The 20,823-nt window shown below is 31.3% G+C and overlaps 1 long non-coding RNA gene across 1 annotated transcript; it reads right to left on the bottom strand.

Annotated features, from left to right (window-relative positions):
• Window positions 1-8,084: 8,084 nt before the first annotated feature.
• On the bottom strand, window positions 8,085-20,422 carry LOC143078191 (uncharacterized). The gene is made up of 5 exons (XR_012979099.1): window positions 20,219-20,422; window positions 18,461-18,579; window positions 17,520-17,616; window positions 10,091-10,255; window positions 8,085-8,643 (listed from the first exon to the last, which is right to left on the bottom strand). It is a non-coding gene; the product is annotated as an uncharacterized LOC143078191 (long non-coding RNA).
• Window positions 20,423-20,823: the final 401 nt, after the last annotated feature.

Here is a 20,823-nt window from a genome sequence, read left to right as displayed (position 1 = left end):
ATTGTAATTCATGTAAAATGTTATTGTTAAAAATATACTGATTAGAAAGCGGAGAGAGATTACCACTACTTTATATATATAAAAAAAAGCTTTTTCTTCGGAACTTTAGACAAGTTTTTCAATAATGATACACCATTTCTCATAGTTAGAACTAAATCACAATAAAGAACAAACCAGTTGTTATTTCTCACACGTGTTAGTTTAATCAGTATCAGTTTTTCCATATAATGCTTTTTTTTATCTTTATGATTATATTCTTCTGTATAGAGTTTTATTAATTTGAAAATGGAAATTGAGAATATGTCAAAGAGACAACAACTCGACAAAATGTGTACTAGTTCCTTGAATATGGACTCCAAAAAATATAAATGAACTGACAACAAAAAAAAAACACTTATAAAAAAGAGGCTCCTGACTTGGGCGCAAAAATGCAGAGGGATTTAACATGCTTTGCACGATCCCAACCCTTCCCTTATACATACTACCTATGCTAATGTACAGATTTTTGGTTTTGACATTGCTTTTATGATTGTGTTGTTTCGGACATCCTTTTGTTTAAAAATTAGTTTTGTTATACATATAATATGTCTAAACATATATGCCAGTCAGAATAACATGCGTGTCATTAATAAATTGTTTACGAATAAAAATTATACTAACTTTTATGAAGATATGACTTTTTTTGTCTTAAAGTAATTTTTGTCTAAGCTGATTTGCATAAAACTATCTAAGTTAATATTGCTTCCAAACATATTTGTTTTACTACAAGTCCTAAGACAATTTAGTACTACGATCGAATATTTCATTTTGTTCATGTAAACCTTGATTTTCAAATGAGCTGTTTATTATATGAAAAAAGGATGTGGTATGATTGTCAATAGACAACTCTTCACAAGATACTAAATGAAACAGCAATTAATAGCTACATGTCACTGTATGGTCGTCAACAATAAGCAAAGCCAATACCGCATAGTCAGCTATAAAAGGCACCTAACATACAGACGGGTTTCATATGAAAGCGGGATTCTTTCCACTCCCTTAACCTAGGACAGTGGTGTAACAGTACAACATAAGAACGAACTATACAAATCAGTTAGTCATATGACTTTATAACTATAAGATATCATATATAGGATACCGGTATCTTCTATAATATTAAATGCCTTTTTAAAAGAATATATTGAAGTATTCACTCGACCAATCCACATAAAAACAAATTAAAGTCCAAAGGACTTTTATGATACATTTGTGAGTGACTTGGTCAAGTTTATACACCAATTAGTTATGTCCTGCCTTTTTCCTATTATGATTATGTATTTTGTATGATGGTATATTTGTAATGACGACGAATGAATATGTTTAAACAAAGACATCAAATGAGACAGAAATTAACAACGGTAGGTCACCGTGCGGCCTTTAACAATGAGCAAAACCCATAACGCATAGTAAACTACAAAAGGCCTCGAAATAACAAATGTAAAATAATTAAAACGGAAATTCATCGGCCTAATTTATTTATACAATAATTAACGATAAACAAAAATGTAAAACAACATCAAACGACAACCACTAAATTACAGGCGAGATACAAAAGGATACGATTGACATGTTAACAATCTAATCTATTCTCAATACATTGTTTCTTATCTTTAAGTGATCACGAATTATGCAGTTGTATATTGGATAACAAGATGTATTGAATAATGATAAATATAGAATAACTCTCTAGTCACTATAGGTCCGTGTAGCACTTATCAATTCAAAGTTTTAAAAAGTTTTGAAATTTTGGATTTTTGGAATTTTAATCAAAGTTTTAAAATATCAAATTTTCAAATTGTGTAAAAGTTTTGAAATTTTGAAATTTTAACCAAATTATTAAAATATTAAAATTCTAAATATCGTTCTTAAATTTGATAGTTTAGGAATTTGATCAAACTTTTAAAATACTAAACCTTACGTGCAATTTTGATTATTTCACTTTTTGAAAGTTTGATTTTTTAAATTTTTGATTAAAATATCAAAAATAGAAAAGGGGCAAAAAGAGGGGTACTTGTAAAAAGCGAAACGAAATAAAAGCGGAACGAAACGAAACAATATGAATTGAAAACATTCTGATTCTTAAAAATTAATGTATGAAATAAAACCACAGACAGACAGTTGTAAGCGGTGAAAAATTGGATGACAAAATAAATATTTCTCAAAAGAAGAGAATTCATTTCAAAACAAGACGGACGACTCTGATATTGGCCATTTTACTTGCTGATTTTGCTAGCACCCATATTTTAGGAGAAACAGGAGTAACAGTAAAAACTGAACAACTTGCAGCAGGTCAAATAGTATGGTTAGGCTGAGCATGTATATATGTTTTCTACTGAACTCTACGCAATAAAAAGGCTCAATACACGTTTTATCATCTCTTTTGATTTCAAATTTTTAGGTTTTGCTCTACGACTTCTTACTTTCTGCAATCATGTTTTCTAAAGAATATATCATTGAAAGATCATCTTTAAAGTTTTAATCTGTTCTTTGTAAGTTGTTGGCCCTAAATATTCAGCTTTTAGCGTTCCCTAAGAAGGTCGATCCAGAAAAGCGCTTCGGTCGTAACTTTTAACGTTATGTTTTCATTTTTATCGATTGCATGATGATCATAATTATATTGCCTTGTATCAATGATTTAAGTTAATATTTTTTTGGTACGGTAGGAATACTGAATGCATGGTGTCCCAATTAAGGTTGCGCTATAGTCTACTATGTGGGAGGTTTTTGATATATATATCTTATTTACGCTGAAATTAAGAGTACTAAGATCAAATATTAGTAGATTGGAGCCAAGATACTGTTACAAGGTATCTACATAAACTCATCATAGATGGATACCAGGATACAAATTTTGCTGGTTTTTGCGCCGGACTCGCGTATCGTCTTTAAAAGACTTATCAGTGACGCTCGAATCAAATTAAGTTAAAAAGGCAAATAAAGTCAAATAGAATTAAAAAGCCAAAAATAAAGTAAACGTTATTATATCCAACTTGGAGCTCTGGTTTTGTAAAAGTTGAAACCATTCATATCATATATAATTGTATACTATAAACATTATTTTCAGCATTCATATTTATGTAATAGTTGCCGTTGTACTACATTAAGCGCCCATCTATCAACTTGTAGTTGTCAGCATTTTAAAAATTGAAAATTCTTTTCAAAAGTTTATATCAGCGATAAATGGTAATCTTTTGGGGAATCCAATATATAGATAGTCACTTTTTTTTACTTTGATAATTCCACGAGGGGCTTCGATAATGGTACATTAAAAAAAAACAATGTTTGGACTGGTTATCAAATATGTAGCTCCATTATGGGTCCTAAATCAACTTTTAAATAGTAAATAAAAGGAAAGAGATTTTTTTGTATTAAGGGATATTATTGTTCCGTTTTGTTATTTTTTGTTATTTGAGCATTTTTAAGTTATCGTACGACAATCGACTTTGAGCAAACTAAAAGAACACAGGTACATCAGTCAGAATGGGTGTGTAAAGAGAATCCATACCGTCAGCTGCATGATGGATTTTTCCATTTTTTGCCATACACCAATGTTGCTCTCGAAAAACCAGTACAATGTAAAACGCTGAATTTTAAGTAAAGAATTCACCTACGGAACGCTGAAAAAACTGAAATTTGAAAGTCAAGAAAATTAACAACCGAAACAATTGAAGAGGTGTTTGACCAAGTGAAGTGAAAACATATCAAAATCCATCTATAAGGGCTACTTTGTCCGAGGGAGTTGAATCCTATGTTTCTCCGTAATTTGTACGTAAACAACCTATTTTGAATTATCGATTTTTTTGTTGCCAGTTACAAATATTTCATGGATGTTCCGGAACAAATTAGCAATATATACAACAGGGAGAGAGTGTGCATAATGAAGACATAACTTTTCAATTAGTTTAGTTTAATTGAGGATTGGAGCTGGCGTATGACAGTAACTGATAGCTTTATATATAGTAGTGCTCACGAAACATGTTAAACCCCGCCGCATTTGTGCACCTGTCCCAATTCAGGTATTTCGGAGTTTAGTATGACGTCTATAATCACTGAACCAGTACACTTTTTTGTCTAGGGGCCAGCTGAAGCACGCCTAGCACAACGTTCATTGCGACGCTATACATTAAGTATTCCTTCCGTTTCATTTCTTGAAACTGAATAAACCATAAAAGGCAATATATTATCGTCATGCAATCGATAAAAAGAAAACAAAACGTTTAAAGTTGCATGAGACCGAAACGCTTTTTCTGGATCTACCTTCATCAGGAACGTCAAAAAGGCGAATAATACTATTTGGTTTACTGGGAGTTGGTCAGTTTTCACTGTCACTTCTAAATGTTGGGCACTGGGAACATCAAATGGCTCTGAATTATCTATCTCAAACGCTAACCTTATATAAGAGATTTTAATCAACTTTTTTGATTCCGGTTTAAATAGGTTAAACTATTTTTGTTTTGATAGATGCACAACCTTAAAATTTCAGAATACTGTTATCCCATGTGATGTGTTTTATAAAAAAAACCCGACTTCTTCTTTTCATTATTTATTTTGTAATTAAAAATGATTTGATATATTTCGTGCTAAACATAACTATATAACTAAGAATGATTGTGATCAGAGCCGTGTTTACATCAGTGTTTACAGGTACCCCTCTTTTCGCCCCTTTTCTATTTTTGGTATTTTAATCAAAAATTTAAAAAATCAAACTTTCAAAAAGTGAAATAATCAAAATTGAACGTTAGGTTTAGTATTTTAAAAGTTTGATCAAATTCCTAAACTATCAAATTTATAAACAATATTTAGAATGTTAATATTTTAATAATTTGTTTAAAATTTCAAAATTTCAAAACTTTTACACAATTTGAAATTTTGATATTTTAAAACTTTGATCAAATTTCCAAAAATCTAAAATTTCAAAACATTTTAAAACTTTGAATTGATAAGTGTTACACGGACCACAATATATGTATGACGTTATATTACAAAGTGTCATCATCCATAACCAATATCCATTGGAACTGAATGAAAAATTATTGCAGCCTTTTGTATGTCAATTTGTTGAAATAAAAAATCTTCAATACTATGATCTAGCTGAATTACAAATAAATTGTTTTCTGGTGTTGTTTTTGTTATTTTTGTTTCCTTGCTTTTGTGTTGGTGTACCACAGAAGAAGAGTTTGTACATTTACAATATAGTATTTGTTATCGTAAAATTGTGATAGAACGACTGATGTTCAATATCATGTACATACAACTCTGTTGTTTCAGTAATGTGTCAATATACACCTCACGGTTAATTATTTATTACTTGTCATGATAAATTTGCAAGAGACATGCAATATATACAAACAATTTGTCAAAACTGTCGTTGCAGTTGGATAAATAGATAAAAACAAATTAGGAAATACTAATTAAGTGTTAAGATATGGGCGATCAACTTGTTGAAAGTTTATATGCTCAGATACGTTTTCCTTGAACAGAGAATGAGGGATACAGCAGGTATTTAAGTGTTTATCAACAGTTTAGTTAATTAAGGCATTTTACTTTCAATTCAGTCTATTTCTATCAACTATTACTTTTTCCAAATAGGGCTAACAATTGTTTTTTGGAGTTTTTTTTTTTTTTTTTTTTGTATCTTCGCATCGTTAATCAAAATCACCAAATTACAACATAAGACAACTGTTACACTTTTATTGAACATCGTCAAGCAATGTTTGTGTGTTATGAACTGTTCCTCATTATTTGTACAAATCCAATCCAACATCGTACCAAATCATTTTGTTTTTATTGAGGGACGAATTTGTCAGGCATGTAGCTTGAAAATATTAGTGCGCTTTCGGGTTAAAATTTTAGTCTATATTAATATCAAATGTTTACATTTATAAGAGGGGCAATAGATACCGAACCCATAAGTCGAAAATAAACGGACAACTCCATGGCAAACAAGAATGTGTCCCCAGAACACGGATGCCCCATCCATAAATCATAGGGAATATGTGTACTATGTTTCAAGTTGATTGGACTTCAGCTTCATCAAAAACTACCTCGACCAAAAACTTTAACCTGAAGCGGGACAAACGGACGGACGGACACACAGACCAGAACACATAAAGCACCTAAATGGGACATTAAAACGACAAAAAGACCAAAAAATAACTACACAAACCATTATTTTATAGAAAACTCAAGACTGAGCACCACGAACATAACCGAATATCGGAAGTTATCTCAGGTGTATCGGAAGGGTAAGCATATTCTGTAAGACATTAATATGCTTGTAAAGACTGTAAAAATGATTCTGTTAACAGAGGGAACTACATGATCAATATAATGGAGATTTCTAAGAAATATCTAAATCTTTGATATTCTTTAATCTAGTATTAAACACAGATAGCTTTATGTTCATGCACATTTAAAAAAAAAAAACAGATCACTTATTACATATGTATCAGTAGTTCATGGAAGGCGGTATTTATTAGAAGTTATATGAAATGATGACAACCAATACACTGTCATGAGCGGGACACTATGATTTTAAATAAATCGAAACTTATGTTTGTAATTTTGATTTCTTCTCGAACGACGGCTTAGAAATACTAACATCAAAATAACATTTTATAACATATTTATTCGTTATCATGTTACATGATAATATTAAATTTTGTTTGGAAAATTAATGTTAATGTCTAATTTAATCATAAAATATTAAGAGATTTTTACAGTATGTGTTTTCACATTTCATTTAATTAATTGAACGAATAACCTACATGACGTCTTATTTTTTACCAGTATGGTCAAAACAAAGAGTATATAAAAAAGACGATGTGGTATGATTGCCAATGAGACAACTATCCACAAAAGACCAAAATGACACAGACATTAACAGCTATAGGTCACCATACGGCCTTCAACAATGAGCAAAGCCCATACCGCATAGTCAGTATGTTTAAATTTATTGCATATGATAATGGTTTGCTTTGTTTTTCATTTTTTTGCTGAGTGAAAGTAAAATTTACATTTTCAGTAGCTTTCGCATTGTTTCGATTAATAAAAGTACCATGATAAAAGATAAGAAAATGTGGTATACTTGCAAATGAGCCAGCTAACCACAAAAGTTGTAATAAAGTGGATGTATTTTATCAATGATAAGCAAACGTACGGCTATCAACAATGAAAAAACCCAATACCGTATAGTCGCCTAAAGAAGGCGACATGAAATATATGAAGCAACTTAATCAAGTCAATAAAGAAGACACACTGCATAGTTTATAACAAAACAATTAACGATTACAAATATGTCAGGCATAAATAAATGAAATACTGAAATACGGGCTCCTGCCACATACAGAATTTGGCGACGTTAAACAGGTTTGTGGGCCCTCAAATTTCCCTAACCTAGGACAGTATTGCAACAGCCTCTTTAGGGTAAATACATTAATTATAAAAATGCATCATAAGAAAATAAATACGACCAAACCGGTAAAACAAACCTCCAATACTAGGATTCGAAAACAAGAGTAAATTGTTCTTATTCAAATAAATGTTCCGAAGTATTGATATTAAATTAAGACAACAGTATTTTTTCAAAAAGCCATTATTCAATAATTCAAGGTAAAATAGAAATTGAAGCAATTGCATTTTAAAAATTCAAAAGATCGAAACCAAGTGTACCAAAATGGAAAACGGCTACTGCTTTGCATACATAACTATGCAATCAATACTCATGCTCAGTCAATGCTGTATCAATAACCTTTCATGTGTACCCTGATAAGAATTACACACATTTTGTATAAATTTGAAGACATTTTTCAATATTAATATGTAAAAACACGAAGCCTGCCTATGGCTGCTTGATTTTCTTGTTTTGTTGAAGATCCATATTTGTAGGTTGCCTTGGGCTGTTTTCTGCTCTTTTGTAAGGTCGTTGTCTACTTGTCCCCATTTCGCTTCTTAATGTTATTTCTGAAGGTCATAGTGTTTTTGGACAATGTTGTATGCGTTTACAAAGTGGAAAAATAATAAGAACTGGTGAAATGCGTGTTCAAATGATTTTATTATTGACGAAAAATATATTCAACTCAAGACCGTTTTTCTTTCAAATAATTCGTACATTCAAACAGAAAACAATGGTAAATCCATGAAAAATGCTCTGATACAATTAAATTTCCCGGATACATATGCATCTTACATTATAATAAGGGAAAGTGGCCAAAGTTTACCCAAAATAAAAGAACAAAAATTCATGTCAGTAAAAAAGTATTCAATAATTGAAAAGTTCGATTCCTAAACCATTTTCACATCAGTAGTGTGTCTGGTTGTTAAAAAGTATGCTTCATAATTTTGGTCTGATTTTCATAGTAACTGTTTTAAGTGAATAATCAGAGCCATTCCACGCTTTCCAATACATTCCATCCCCGTTCACCACGCCGCCATTGTAGTAAATGCCGTTAAGATTTGTATGTGTACATCTATTGAACCACCATCCAGCGTGTTCTGAGTCTAGAGCGCAATTAAGTACGTCATTGTCGTTGTCATTATCGAAAGTAGAGAAAGCCATACCATTTAATTTGCAGCTTTCTCGAGAAGGGGAAAGTATGCTGTCTCCTGAAATTATTTGAATTAGTAGAACATGTAGTATATAAACTGATACCGACAATTGTAAACAAACCGATGATTATCCCATTCACACTGAACAGAGGCTTTATAAATGTTGCTGATAGTGGGGTAAGGCAGCAACCATTTGATTTTCTGGGGGAGGCTATGGTTTTTTTTTCTGTGCAAACTTTTTTTTTCGCCTTCGGCGAAGAACAATCTATTTTTTTAGCGACAAACCGAAAACAATTTTTTTCTTTCAATTTTAGCATTACATATAGTGGCAGCTGAGGGTGAAACAAACAATTTTTTTTTCTCAGGGTCCAAAACAAATTATTTTTTTCACCAAAACCTGGAAACAAACTTTTTTTTCCAAAAAAAACCATAGCCCCCCCAGAAAATCAAATGGTTGCAGCCTAAATATCTGAATTTGAGATAAATAGTAATCTTTAATACTATCACATAACACATAGTTCGATAAATGTTCAAATCTGAAAACCATTATACGCATATATATTTAGTTTGCCAATAAAGCTTCATTCTTCTCATTGAACTGTAAACTATGACATGTATGAGAGTAAATCGATGCGATTAGGGTGGGTACGCTACGTGTGTATACGACAGATTTGACGAAGAGACATTCATTGTTAATTCATGTTGGTCGTTATCAGCTTATGCTTGAATTTACTCCCAAAGGATTCAATAACACTTTTTAAAAAAAAGGGGGAAAACAGGAAGCTAAAAATAATAAAAATTATCGCGTGGAACATTTTGATCGTCGGTAAATTACAGCTGAGTATACAAGGAGTAAAATGACGCAAACAATAATTCACCCCTGGCTTATCATGAAAAAAACCAATACGGATATTTTTATGAATGTATGTTAATCTAACAATTAAATGAAGTACACTGATATATGTGTCGACGAAATATAAATTTGATGAACTGATCTCTGGTGGAAATGATTTTTTTTTAGGAATCTGCAAGCTCACAATATATTGCTATTTTTAGTTCATGTGAAACATAACAAATCAAACAAGACGATTTTCTTGTTCCATAGAATTTCTTTTTATTATTTGTGTTCCAGAATATTTTTTAACAAACATAACACACATGATGGAATCGCATGAACTTAAAGAAGGTGCGATACCGGGTGCGTCTACATAGTAAGAATCTCCTACTATGTATGCATCACTCGCCATATAAATTCGCACTCAGTATGTATATACAAGGAGTTCAATCTTAGATTTAAAAAGCCTATATTTATGACTTGATGATTTTTCATGGATTCTTCAATCTTGACTTAGAGTGTGATTTGTATGGACTAAATTGTACAAATCAGTAAAAGCTAGTTTTCTTTCTTTTAAAATTTTTTGTGTATGATGAAGAATGCAAAATTAAATTAAATGTTCGTTCGTAGTGTAATGATTTGTGTATTCTTAACATTAATGTGACATACCGACAGTTCCATTATAATCGCCTATAGTTAGTTTATAGTTGGTTGTTTCATTTCCAATAAAGAATGTGTCATACTCAGCGTATCGTGTCTCATTGTTCCAATCCTGGAGGTCAATTCTGAGCGTGTAGTCTTTTGTTGAAAGGATATTATGCAAATTATCGTTACCTAAAAATATTCATATTTCCTGTCTTATTTTGTAACTCAAATTTCTCTATACATGCTATATGTTCGCGTAAAAAAATGTTGAGAACTTCCAAAGGAATATAAAGATACACATACACTTATCTTTTTAGATCATTTTTAAATGACATTTCTAGGGAATCTATACTATTAAACGAGAAGACCTCATTTTTGGTGTCGCTTCTCTTCTTTCCACAATAAATTAATCAACACGACTCTGTGTCCTATATGTACAGTGCATAGTCGCATTTGTCATCCATTCATATGATTATTCAGATTGAGTTATTTTGGGAGAAAAACGAGAAAAAAGGCATCCGGATATTGTCCCGTCATTGGACGAAATTTTAAGTCAGATTATACTTCCGGTTTGCGTTTTTCTGTATACTTTGAACAAACAAATAGTACGAATAAAGTGTATTTTAATTCTGTTCAGAGTTTATTAAATGGAGAGGGTCTGTATACTATGTCAATTGACCACCATGGATCGATTACTAAACTAAGAATTGAAAGTAAATACACTTTATTTATATAGTAATATACAGATAAGCGCTAAAATTATTCATGTGAACTTTTGATACCTTTTCTGAAATTCTCCATTCATTAAATATTTTACAAAATTCATTGATAACAAAAAAAAAAGATGTGGTATGATTGCGATGTTGAGACAACTCTCCACAAGAGACCAAAATGACACAGAAATTTACGACTATAGGTCACCGTACGGTCTTCAAAAACGAGCAAAGCCCATACCGCATACTCAGCTTTAAAAGGCCCCGAAATGACGATGTAAAAAAATTCAAACGAGAAAACTAGCGGCCTTATTTATGTACAAAAAAAGGAACGAAAAACAAATATGTAACACACAAACAAACGACAACCACTGAACTACAGTCTCCTTACTTAAATGTTCATAACATACTAAATGTATGTTCATATTGAAATTGATAGAAAACCAAAAATTGGGAATTTTGGAAATGAAGGAGGAGGTATAAAACTTCTAACAACACTTTACATACTTTTAACTCCGCTCTGAATGCCCGCGATTTCGCGGGTGTAATTTTAAGTCAGATTAGACTTCCGGTTTGCGTTTTTCTGTATACTTTGAACGTACATATACAAAGAATAAAGTGTATTTTCAGAATTCTATCTGCTATCATTTTTTTATATAGTAATGAATGTTCATAATATACAGATAAGCGCTAAAAATATTCATGTGAACTTTTGATACCTTTTCTGAAATTCTCCAGTCATTAAATCTTTTACAAAAATCATTGATTACAAAAAAAGAAGATGTGGTATGATTGCCATGTTGAGACAACTCTCTACAAGAGACCAATATGACACAGTATTAACAATTATAGGTTACCGTACGACTTTCAACAACGAGCAAAGCCCATACTCAGCTTTAAAAGGCCCCGAACTGACAATGTAAAACAATTCAAACCAGAAAACTAGCGGCCTTATTTATGTACAAAAAAATGAACGAAAAACAAATATGTAACACATAAACAAACAACAACCACTGAATTACAGGCTCCTTACTTGAATGTTCATAACATACTAAATGTATGTTCATATTGAAATTGATAGAAAACCAAAAAATGGGAATATTGGAAATAAAGGAGGAGGGATTAAAAAAAAAAAAAAAAAACATTTTCCTGTCCCCAATAACCTATGATACTTTTGCTGAAATTCTCCAGTCATTAAATATTTTACGAAATTCTTCCAACAACACTTTACATACTTTAAACTACGCTTTGAATGCCCGCGATTTCGCGGGTGTGTTCTAGTAATTCCTTAAAATAAGAACCAATGAGGTAGAGGAAAAATATACTGTTTGAATATCACCATTTGATATACACACATACCACGTTGGATAACCGACAATGGAAAACAGTTGAACCTGAATTTAATGCCATGGTTATGTAGGACTCAAATCTACGGTTGGTTCAAAATCTATTGCAGATTTTTTATCTATGGTAAAGGACAACGTACGATAAGCATCAGAGAACGGCCCCCTAATTTCGTTCAAATTAAAAGTGACCTGCCATTAATTATAATACATTATTTTTAAAGTTTAAAACCTATATTTTTGTAAACATCAATAGATTTTTCAACTTCCGCTGATATTATTCATGCTCTGTTGCTGTAAAGACCTCAAGATTCGCGAAAAGGCCAGAAAAATTGCAGTTTCTAAACCTTTTTCTGCATTTTAAACTATGAGCGTACCTACGACCCACGATCATATTTATACCAGACATTCCTTGAACATAAATGTTGATGCAGTTCAAATATTTTAGTGGGTCGTAAGTACGCTCATAGTTAAAAATTCAAAGAAGTGACAAAAATCGTCGGTAGTTTTCATTGAATCATCGAAATTTTTAACCGAATTGCGAACCGGAGATGATTTCCGGTATTTACTGGATCCGACGGAAATGTATTCATGGTACGCTATATAATTATGGCTAGTTTCTTCAGGACGAAAAATAAACATATTTGAGACAGGAAAACAGGATATTCCTGTATAATTCATTATTCTTGAATTTAAAGTGACATTTTAGCAGACCGTCGAAATTTGACCCAAATTAGACGAAACTGTGACAAACTTCAGAGAAATTCTGGGAACGTAATTGTGAATGAATATAATAACTGGTTCATACTCAAACAGTGCATATACTTATTTTGTTTCATAGTTGACGAAATCGTCGCCCTGGAATGTTTTAATCTCCGATGACACTTTTGTGAAAAGTGCTTTCTTTCACGTCCGCATTTCTACCAAGTATGGCATGCCAAGTTAACATTTTAGACAATCATTTAATATAAATACAGATGGCGATGACGAAATAAACTACAGAACTATGAATAATAACATACATTTTAATTTATATGACATAAGAAGACACCATGTGACAATTTTAATTAGTTAATTGTGTAAGTATAACAATAATCAAGATTAAACAAAACTATCCAACACTTTTATGATCTAAATTATGTATCTTGAGTTATGTTTTGGTCATTGTGTTGAATTTATTGGACTTATTATTTGTAATTGTCACCCGCCTTCCCGTTGTTCTATCTTGACGACAACGCGTGCTACTACGTATTTCTTGTTTGCAAATCATTCTCTACATATCTTTTCATTAAAATTTGCATGCATAAAGTATTTGTCACTGGACGGTCAGGAAACAACATTCAATCAATCATATGTCTTCTTAAATAACAGCACTACATGTAGAATGAATTTAAACATATTAAAAAGAATAAAAATAAGTATTGAATATGAAAGGAATAAAACGCATCATAATTAAAGACATCTTGATTGTATGACGTGTGTTTCGCATACAAAAGACTCATCAGTGACGGTCGAATAAAAAAATGTCAAAAGACCATAAAAGGCTCAATATTCCGATTTTTTTTTTTGCGATATACAGCTAATAAAGGTTATTTATTCCTGAATATATTATCCGTAGTTTTTGCAAACAATATAAAGTTTTGTAAACAGTTAATTCATATAATTGACTATTTTAATAATAATTCATGTTTACACAAAGTGCTAACTTTTGGACATCGTGTTGCTGCATGGGTTGTTTGTTTCATTAATTTTTATTGTGCTATAGCTAAAAAGGTTACAGTCCACAGGAAGACATATTACCCTAACTTTACACTCCGTTCCAACTTGTCTTTGTTCTTACCCCTTAATGCCAATTGATTAACGGAAATCAGCAAATACCAATTTTTGAGTCTTAGGTTTGACCAGGCCGGTGTCAGAACCCACGATATCAGGCGTTTTAATTCATTTATTATATTTATTTAATTGTACAATGAATTAATAAAAGGGTACATACTGTAAGAATCCATCTTATATGAATCCACGCTTAAACATACACATCCACCCAAAAGAAATAACTTTTGCAACATATATAGAAATAAGAAGATGTGGTATGAGTGCCAATGATACTACTCTCCTTCCAGGACACAACACGTAAAAAGTAAACAATTATAGGTCAAAGTACGACCTTTAACACAGAGATTTGGCTTACACCGACCAGCAAGCTATCAAGGACACACAAGTGACTAATGTAGCAATTCAAACAGGAAAACCAACGGTTTAATCTTTATATAAAAAAAAAAACTAGAAACGAGGAACACGTATGAACCACAACAACCACCGAACAGGTTCCTTACTTGTTGCAAACAAACACAGCATGTGAAAACGTTTAAACAGGCGACAACCTTCACCCTAACCCGAACTTATATACTTTTATTAGTAACTTGCATGTCCAATTATAACTGTAGTTCATTTTGATAAACAAATTACAAAAACACAAAAACAAAACGAAACAATACAAAATGCAACTTAATCACATACATGCATTTTACATGATATTTCACAAATCATTTGACATTGACAGGAAAGTGAAAACATTTTTCGTCATTGCCAGTATCCACATCATAATTACAGATAACAAAAATGTTCCATAGATATAGGAAGATGTGGTGTGAGTGCCAATGATACAACTCTCCATCCAAATAACAATTTATAAAAGTAAACCATAATAGGTCAATGTACGGCCTTTAACACGGGGCCTTGGTTCACACCGAACAACAAGCTATAAAGGGCCCCAAAATTACTACTGTAAAACCATTCAAACCATAGTCCATTTCATCGTGAAAGAAACATCAGTTTATTCTGTTCTCAGTTTTCACTTGTCTTTGTCAATTTTCCCTGGCTTCCAAGATGAAATGAATGGATACATTATGTTAAACATAACTATTCTTCTTCTTTTTTGGAATTTTATTCTCATACACACTTGTCCGGGTCTACACTTATTTAGTTTTTATACATTGACTTATGATATTTGGCACACAGTGTATAGCCATGACTCAGATATCATAACAGTCTAATATCATTATGACATTTACCGTTGATCTCAAGGTACAATTAATTGACCTTTAACTTTCATGGTTAAATGATTGTCCAACCCTTAAACCATATATATATATATTCTTACAGGCTATGCCATTTTTTTTACTGCACAATAGGATTAATTTCTTAGGTTAATTAATGCCTCGTTAATAACTTCAAAAATGATTTAACCCCCCCTTTTTGCCTTGATAAGTCGTTTCTAATTCACTATAGGTTTTGTACCCATGCAGAGGACACATTCCTATTCCAACCCCTACATCATATTAATTCGTAATTGCCTGGATTAGACATTTTATTCCACACAATGTGATTATGTCTGTATGTGGTACAAGTCACGTCTCTTTGATTCCATTAACTGTTAAGTATCTTTGAAAGCTGTTCAAACTCATCTCAAATTATTAAATCCTATATATTCTTGTTTTCATGAAAAAACTTTCACATTGAAAGTCAAACAAAGGTGTTGTAGTGGTCTACAATTTAAAAAAAAAATGTTTGCTGTTGCTAAGCAAGATGTGGGATTCTATACTCGATATAGAATTCGTCCAAAAAATAATGATAATCTAGATGTTTATATTATAGTGTAACACCGTATTAGGAAGTATATTCCTAAAAAATAACTAAGTTCATACTTCAAAAAATATAAAGAACCTATTATTGCATGGTTGATATGCACTTGTTATGTATCTTAGTTGTTGATCAGCGTGTAGTGACCTACAATTGAACTAAGTGTTCATTTCTAACTAAACATGTTCACAAACAGACAATCTGCATTGCATTCAATTTAATTTGTTCAATATAATGACTAATTGATTTGTAGTTGGCTTTAATTCAAACATGTTTTGCTGTTGCTAAGCAACACTTGTGTGTTGCTATGCTCAATACGAAATTTGTAAAGAATAAAAAAAGATGTATATGAAAAAATATTGGAATGAAACTCCAAATGGAAAGAAAAATCTTCAAACAACTGCTTAATTCATACTTAAGAGTGGCAAGTACCAATTTTTTAACCGTTGCTAGGCAACATTTCTGTTGCCAAGGTTGTTTTAAACATATAATAAACAAATTCAAAGGGTATTTTCATTTGTGACTTCAAGTTCTTCTTGGACAAACAATATTATTTGCAAATATTTAAATTTTTACTGATAAAGCAATTATTATGTGATAATTTTCATTCTTAATAAAAACCGTTGCTAGGCAACCTTCCTTTCACAGGAACACAATAAAATCATTATTTTTTCAAGTGTCTACACTAAGACCATCATTGATATCAATATAAACTTATTTGGAGAGGGGGCCAAAAATAGCCCTTATCATACCTTGTCCTTTGACGTCATGCAATTCCTAATCCAATGAAATATATGGTAGATGTTTTACAACCTAAACTATGGCAAGTTTTGTAATTTCCTAGGCTATGGCGGATTAACGTTGTTTTTCAAATCTATGGCAAATTTTGCGCAAATTGAAAACGATGCAGCACATTTTCGACCAATTACTTGTCTTAAACAAGTGGAAAATTACGACAACGGCGAGCATGTCTATAATCGTTAATGAATTAAACATTACATAACGGTCAACAAAAAAAATCATATACCTTAATACAGACTTCAAGATCAAATGACGTGGTCTGTAAAAAAATCCAAAAAAAATAATCTGGGCATAGTACCTGTTTAACCCATTCATTAAACCAACTTATTAACCAACAAAAAGGCTGTTTTTTATATAAAAATAAATAATAAAGTAACATTTTGAATTTCAATAAATATGTATTTCAGCGATATCGTAATTACATCTATTTTATTTGTTGACGATTAAAATTAAATTTGTATTCGATAATTGTATCTTTCAGTTTACAAACTGTACCAGCAATAGACAGTTAACTACTACTAAATTTTTTTTCTCTTAAATATGCGGTACTGAAAATAACGGTGGCTTTATGGCATCGACCAGTACAGCACATTTTGTCCCTTTTTGGAATAGTAGATCATATCTTCTTTTATACCACCCGCAAATATTTGTCAGTGAAATAGCTTCATCTTGATTGGTGTTTATATCTATAGGTTCCGCCATCGTTAGCGGTGGCGAAGATGTTATATGGCGTTATTCAATAGTGACGTTATATGTTACTCTTAAACCCAGATCTGCCATATATTTGGAGGAAACAAAAATCTGCATAGCTTTGAGTTGTTTGGCGTTTGTAACGTTACATTTGCCGTAGATTAGATAACTGCCATTGATTTAGAACCCGCCATAGGTTTGAGTCCTACACATATATGTAGCTTTTGTTAGAAAAAGAAAAACATGTGAGTTAAAAATTTCACAAACCTAGCCAGTATTCACAGTTGACATTTCCAAAACCTTGTTTATATTCTTGCCAATTTCTGTAGAAATCTGTTGTTCCATCTAACCTTCTTTGTATAACCTAATAATGTAGAAACACAAATGTTGCAGTGTCCCTACAATATGTTTCCACCCACCGAGGTAGTTCAATCAATTCATTTGTAAGACCACTTTCTGTACATTTTCATGACAATCAAGTACATAATTTGGGGAAAAAAATGAAATTCTTCAATCATCTGTCATTTACTACAAAATTTTAACATTAACTGTTTTATTTTAATGGATTTTTTTCAAACTAGCGTTTTGTGCACAATTTTTTTTATTTTAACTTGATCAAACATTAATAATGTTAATTGTTTATTTGCTATTATGGTTACATGTAAGTCACACAATACTTCAAATCAATAACCAAAAAGACTTTCCTTTATCTTATCAACAACTTCCAGATGAACTGCTTTTGAAAACATTCCGTACTCTAGTTCGTTAATATTTTCCCTTATGTAGTTACCTTGACCACGAGATTTTTTTTTGGATTCGACAACTGATCGACGCACACTATTCTATTATATTCAAACTGTAAATAATAATTTTCTATTTTGTTTTTAAAATTTGTATGCCATTTATTACTTGTTTTTTCATAAATACATCCTACAATTCTAATTGAAGGTAAATTTTACTTGTAAAAAATACATTATGACCTAATGATCGGTCGTTGACTGAAGTCAAGTGCATATTGCAAACTGTCATTTTTTTATTAAACCCGAAAGTCCTTATCAACCAAGAATTATTTGGTCTGTTATAAAATCTTGATATTAACATCAGTGTTGCTGTTGTTCGTAAAGGAAGTCATTTGTACATTTCAATATGAAATCAATAGTTTATCAATACATTTTACACTCTAGCTTAGATTGTCAATTGAAATATACCGTCCATTTGCCATCAGTCTTCATATCACAGTAGGCATCAAACGATCCACCTCTATGATACATCGTATAAGTTCCACTTGCGCTTCCCTGTGGAATGTCACTACAGTCACGAAATGTATCTGGAATATGATAAATACGTAATTTGTAAGCTTATCGCAAAACAAAAACAAAAGAATCAAGTACTAGTAAATAGTAAAACTTAAAAACAAATATTGATAAGTTATAAGGTAAAAAAAAAGTTAAAGAAAACCAAACAGATAGCCCAAAACAGTACATGACAAGGTTATTTATCTTATTTAGATATTAGAGAAAGAAATGGTTACCAAACTGAATATATTGCTAGTTTATTCAACATTTCTAATAAATAGTACAGTTATAGTGGACTGTAAATTATGATGACCGCACATACATAAGCTTTCAATATTTCACGATATTAAATTTTACAAATGTAGCTTCACATTTTTAACCTCAGAAGTCAAAAACAAATGTTGCTTTTTTAATATTTTTCTAGCTTTGCTATGCAATTAAATGTGTATTCCATAAATTTTGGTTAACATTAATCCTCGTAGAAATGTAGAATATTTATTTTTAGATTTTTGATTGCTTTTCGTCCAGTGGAAAATACGTTAAGGAAAAGAACAATTTATGCATTAATGTAATACGTACGTCATACAATACAGGGATCAACCAGGTTGATTGATGGATAATTTGCAATGCCTAATGAAAATTAGGATATATTAGATTGGGATCAAAATTGGACATATAATATGCCACAACTTAACCCCACATAGAGTTATTGCAACGGTCCTTTAAAGGAACATTTGTGTAGGTAATCGTGTACATACATGCAAATATAACAAAGGAATTGTTAACATTTTTCAGCGGCAATAGTATATTTGTCGAATGTATTGTTCATACTTTGCTTTAAACTGTTTAATACTAGTATGAGGTAAACACAATGATTTGTATAGAGATTTCAAGTTCATAAAAGTATGTAATAGTTTTTATCTAAGTTTTCGACTTTCATAGGCAAGAGTAAAACTTCCTATAATATATATATGCTACACTTTAGAATGTGTGATGCTCTAATTATATGCACTTTAACATTTTAATAACGAACGTATCAGATGAGGATTGATCTGCAAAGACTGGTTGAGCGAACAGAAATCTATATATACGTGATTTAAAAAAAACACATAATTCTAATTCCAGTCCACTCACAAGTATTACCTAAATAAACATATTTAAGGTTTTTTTCCTTGCCCCCCTAAACAGAAGCGGAATATAAGATGCATAACAGGGGAACGTTCAAATCTTACAGGTCTTACGATAACTACAACATCGTAATAAAAAAGAACAATACCATATATGAATTTAGAACATAGCAACGTAAATCACCAAAAAAACTGGAGACCATTACAAGTGCTCCCGAAGGGTAAGTAGACATTTCTTTACATGTATAACCCCTTAAAAATACTTGTTTGATCAGTAAAATGCTTTTCAAGATTTAGGCATCACACAAAAAGCGCATTGGTAAACGCTGTTCATCCTACCTTAAGATAAATTCGAATTCGTAAACTATTATTCAACAGAACTCAAAACAATGAAATGACAACATACCATGCTACTATTCCGATTACCCTTGATGTATTGCCGTCAAACGTAAATAAAAAAAAAAACTGTTACGAAATCTCAGTTCTAATTAAAAGTATACACATGTTTCCATCAACTGTTTTGAATGTTAACTATAAAACAAACCTGTAAACTGATATGGTAATTTTCGGATGAAAGTTCTGTTCGCAGATAGTTCTGTTTCCGATATACAACAAGAGTATAACAGACACTTCTTTGTTGATTTATCAAAACTTGCAGAGCAGCAGGTTAGATAAGCTGCACACCAGCTTGCACAAAATATGTGAGAGATATCTTTCATTTCTCCAATTGTTGCTTTAGTTGAAGGAATTGCTTTATCCTCTTCAATTGCAAACTTTTCCTTCTTTATTCTTATGTTGAAGCCGGTTGCTAAGACAAAGATATTGAACCAAACAAATAAAATAAGACAGATCAACATGTTGCATAACATTCAATCCAAATATGCCAAATTTAATACGAGAACCACATTTTTATATGTGATGAATTTTCATCTTTTTTATTGGTCTATTTCTAGCTAATTAAAAGTACAAACTAACTTTTTCCGCAACTTGGATATTTGAAGATAAAAAAGATTTAATATGTATTACAAGTAATTATACATTTTATGTAGGCCATGACTCAGAACTAATTACTTCTGTTGCAAATTATTAAGAAGTGCTTGTAACATCAATGCAGAAACTTTTAAAATACGATAGTTTTGCACTTTACGT

The sequence above is a fragment of the Mytilus galloprovincialis genome, chromosome 6, assembly GCF_965363235.1.
Source record: "Mytilus galloprovincialis chromosome 6, xbMytGall1.hap1.1, whole genome shotgun sequence".
NCBI lineage: Eukaryota > Metazoa > Mollusca > Bivalvia > Mytilida > Mytilidae > Mytilus > Mytilus galloprovincialis.
Note: the sequence above shows the minus strand (reverse complement) of the source record. Positions and strands in the feature narration are given on the sequence as shown.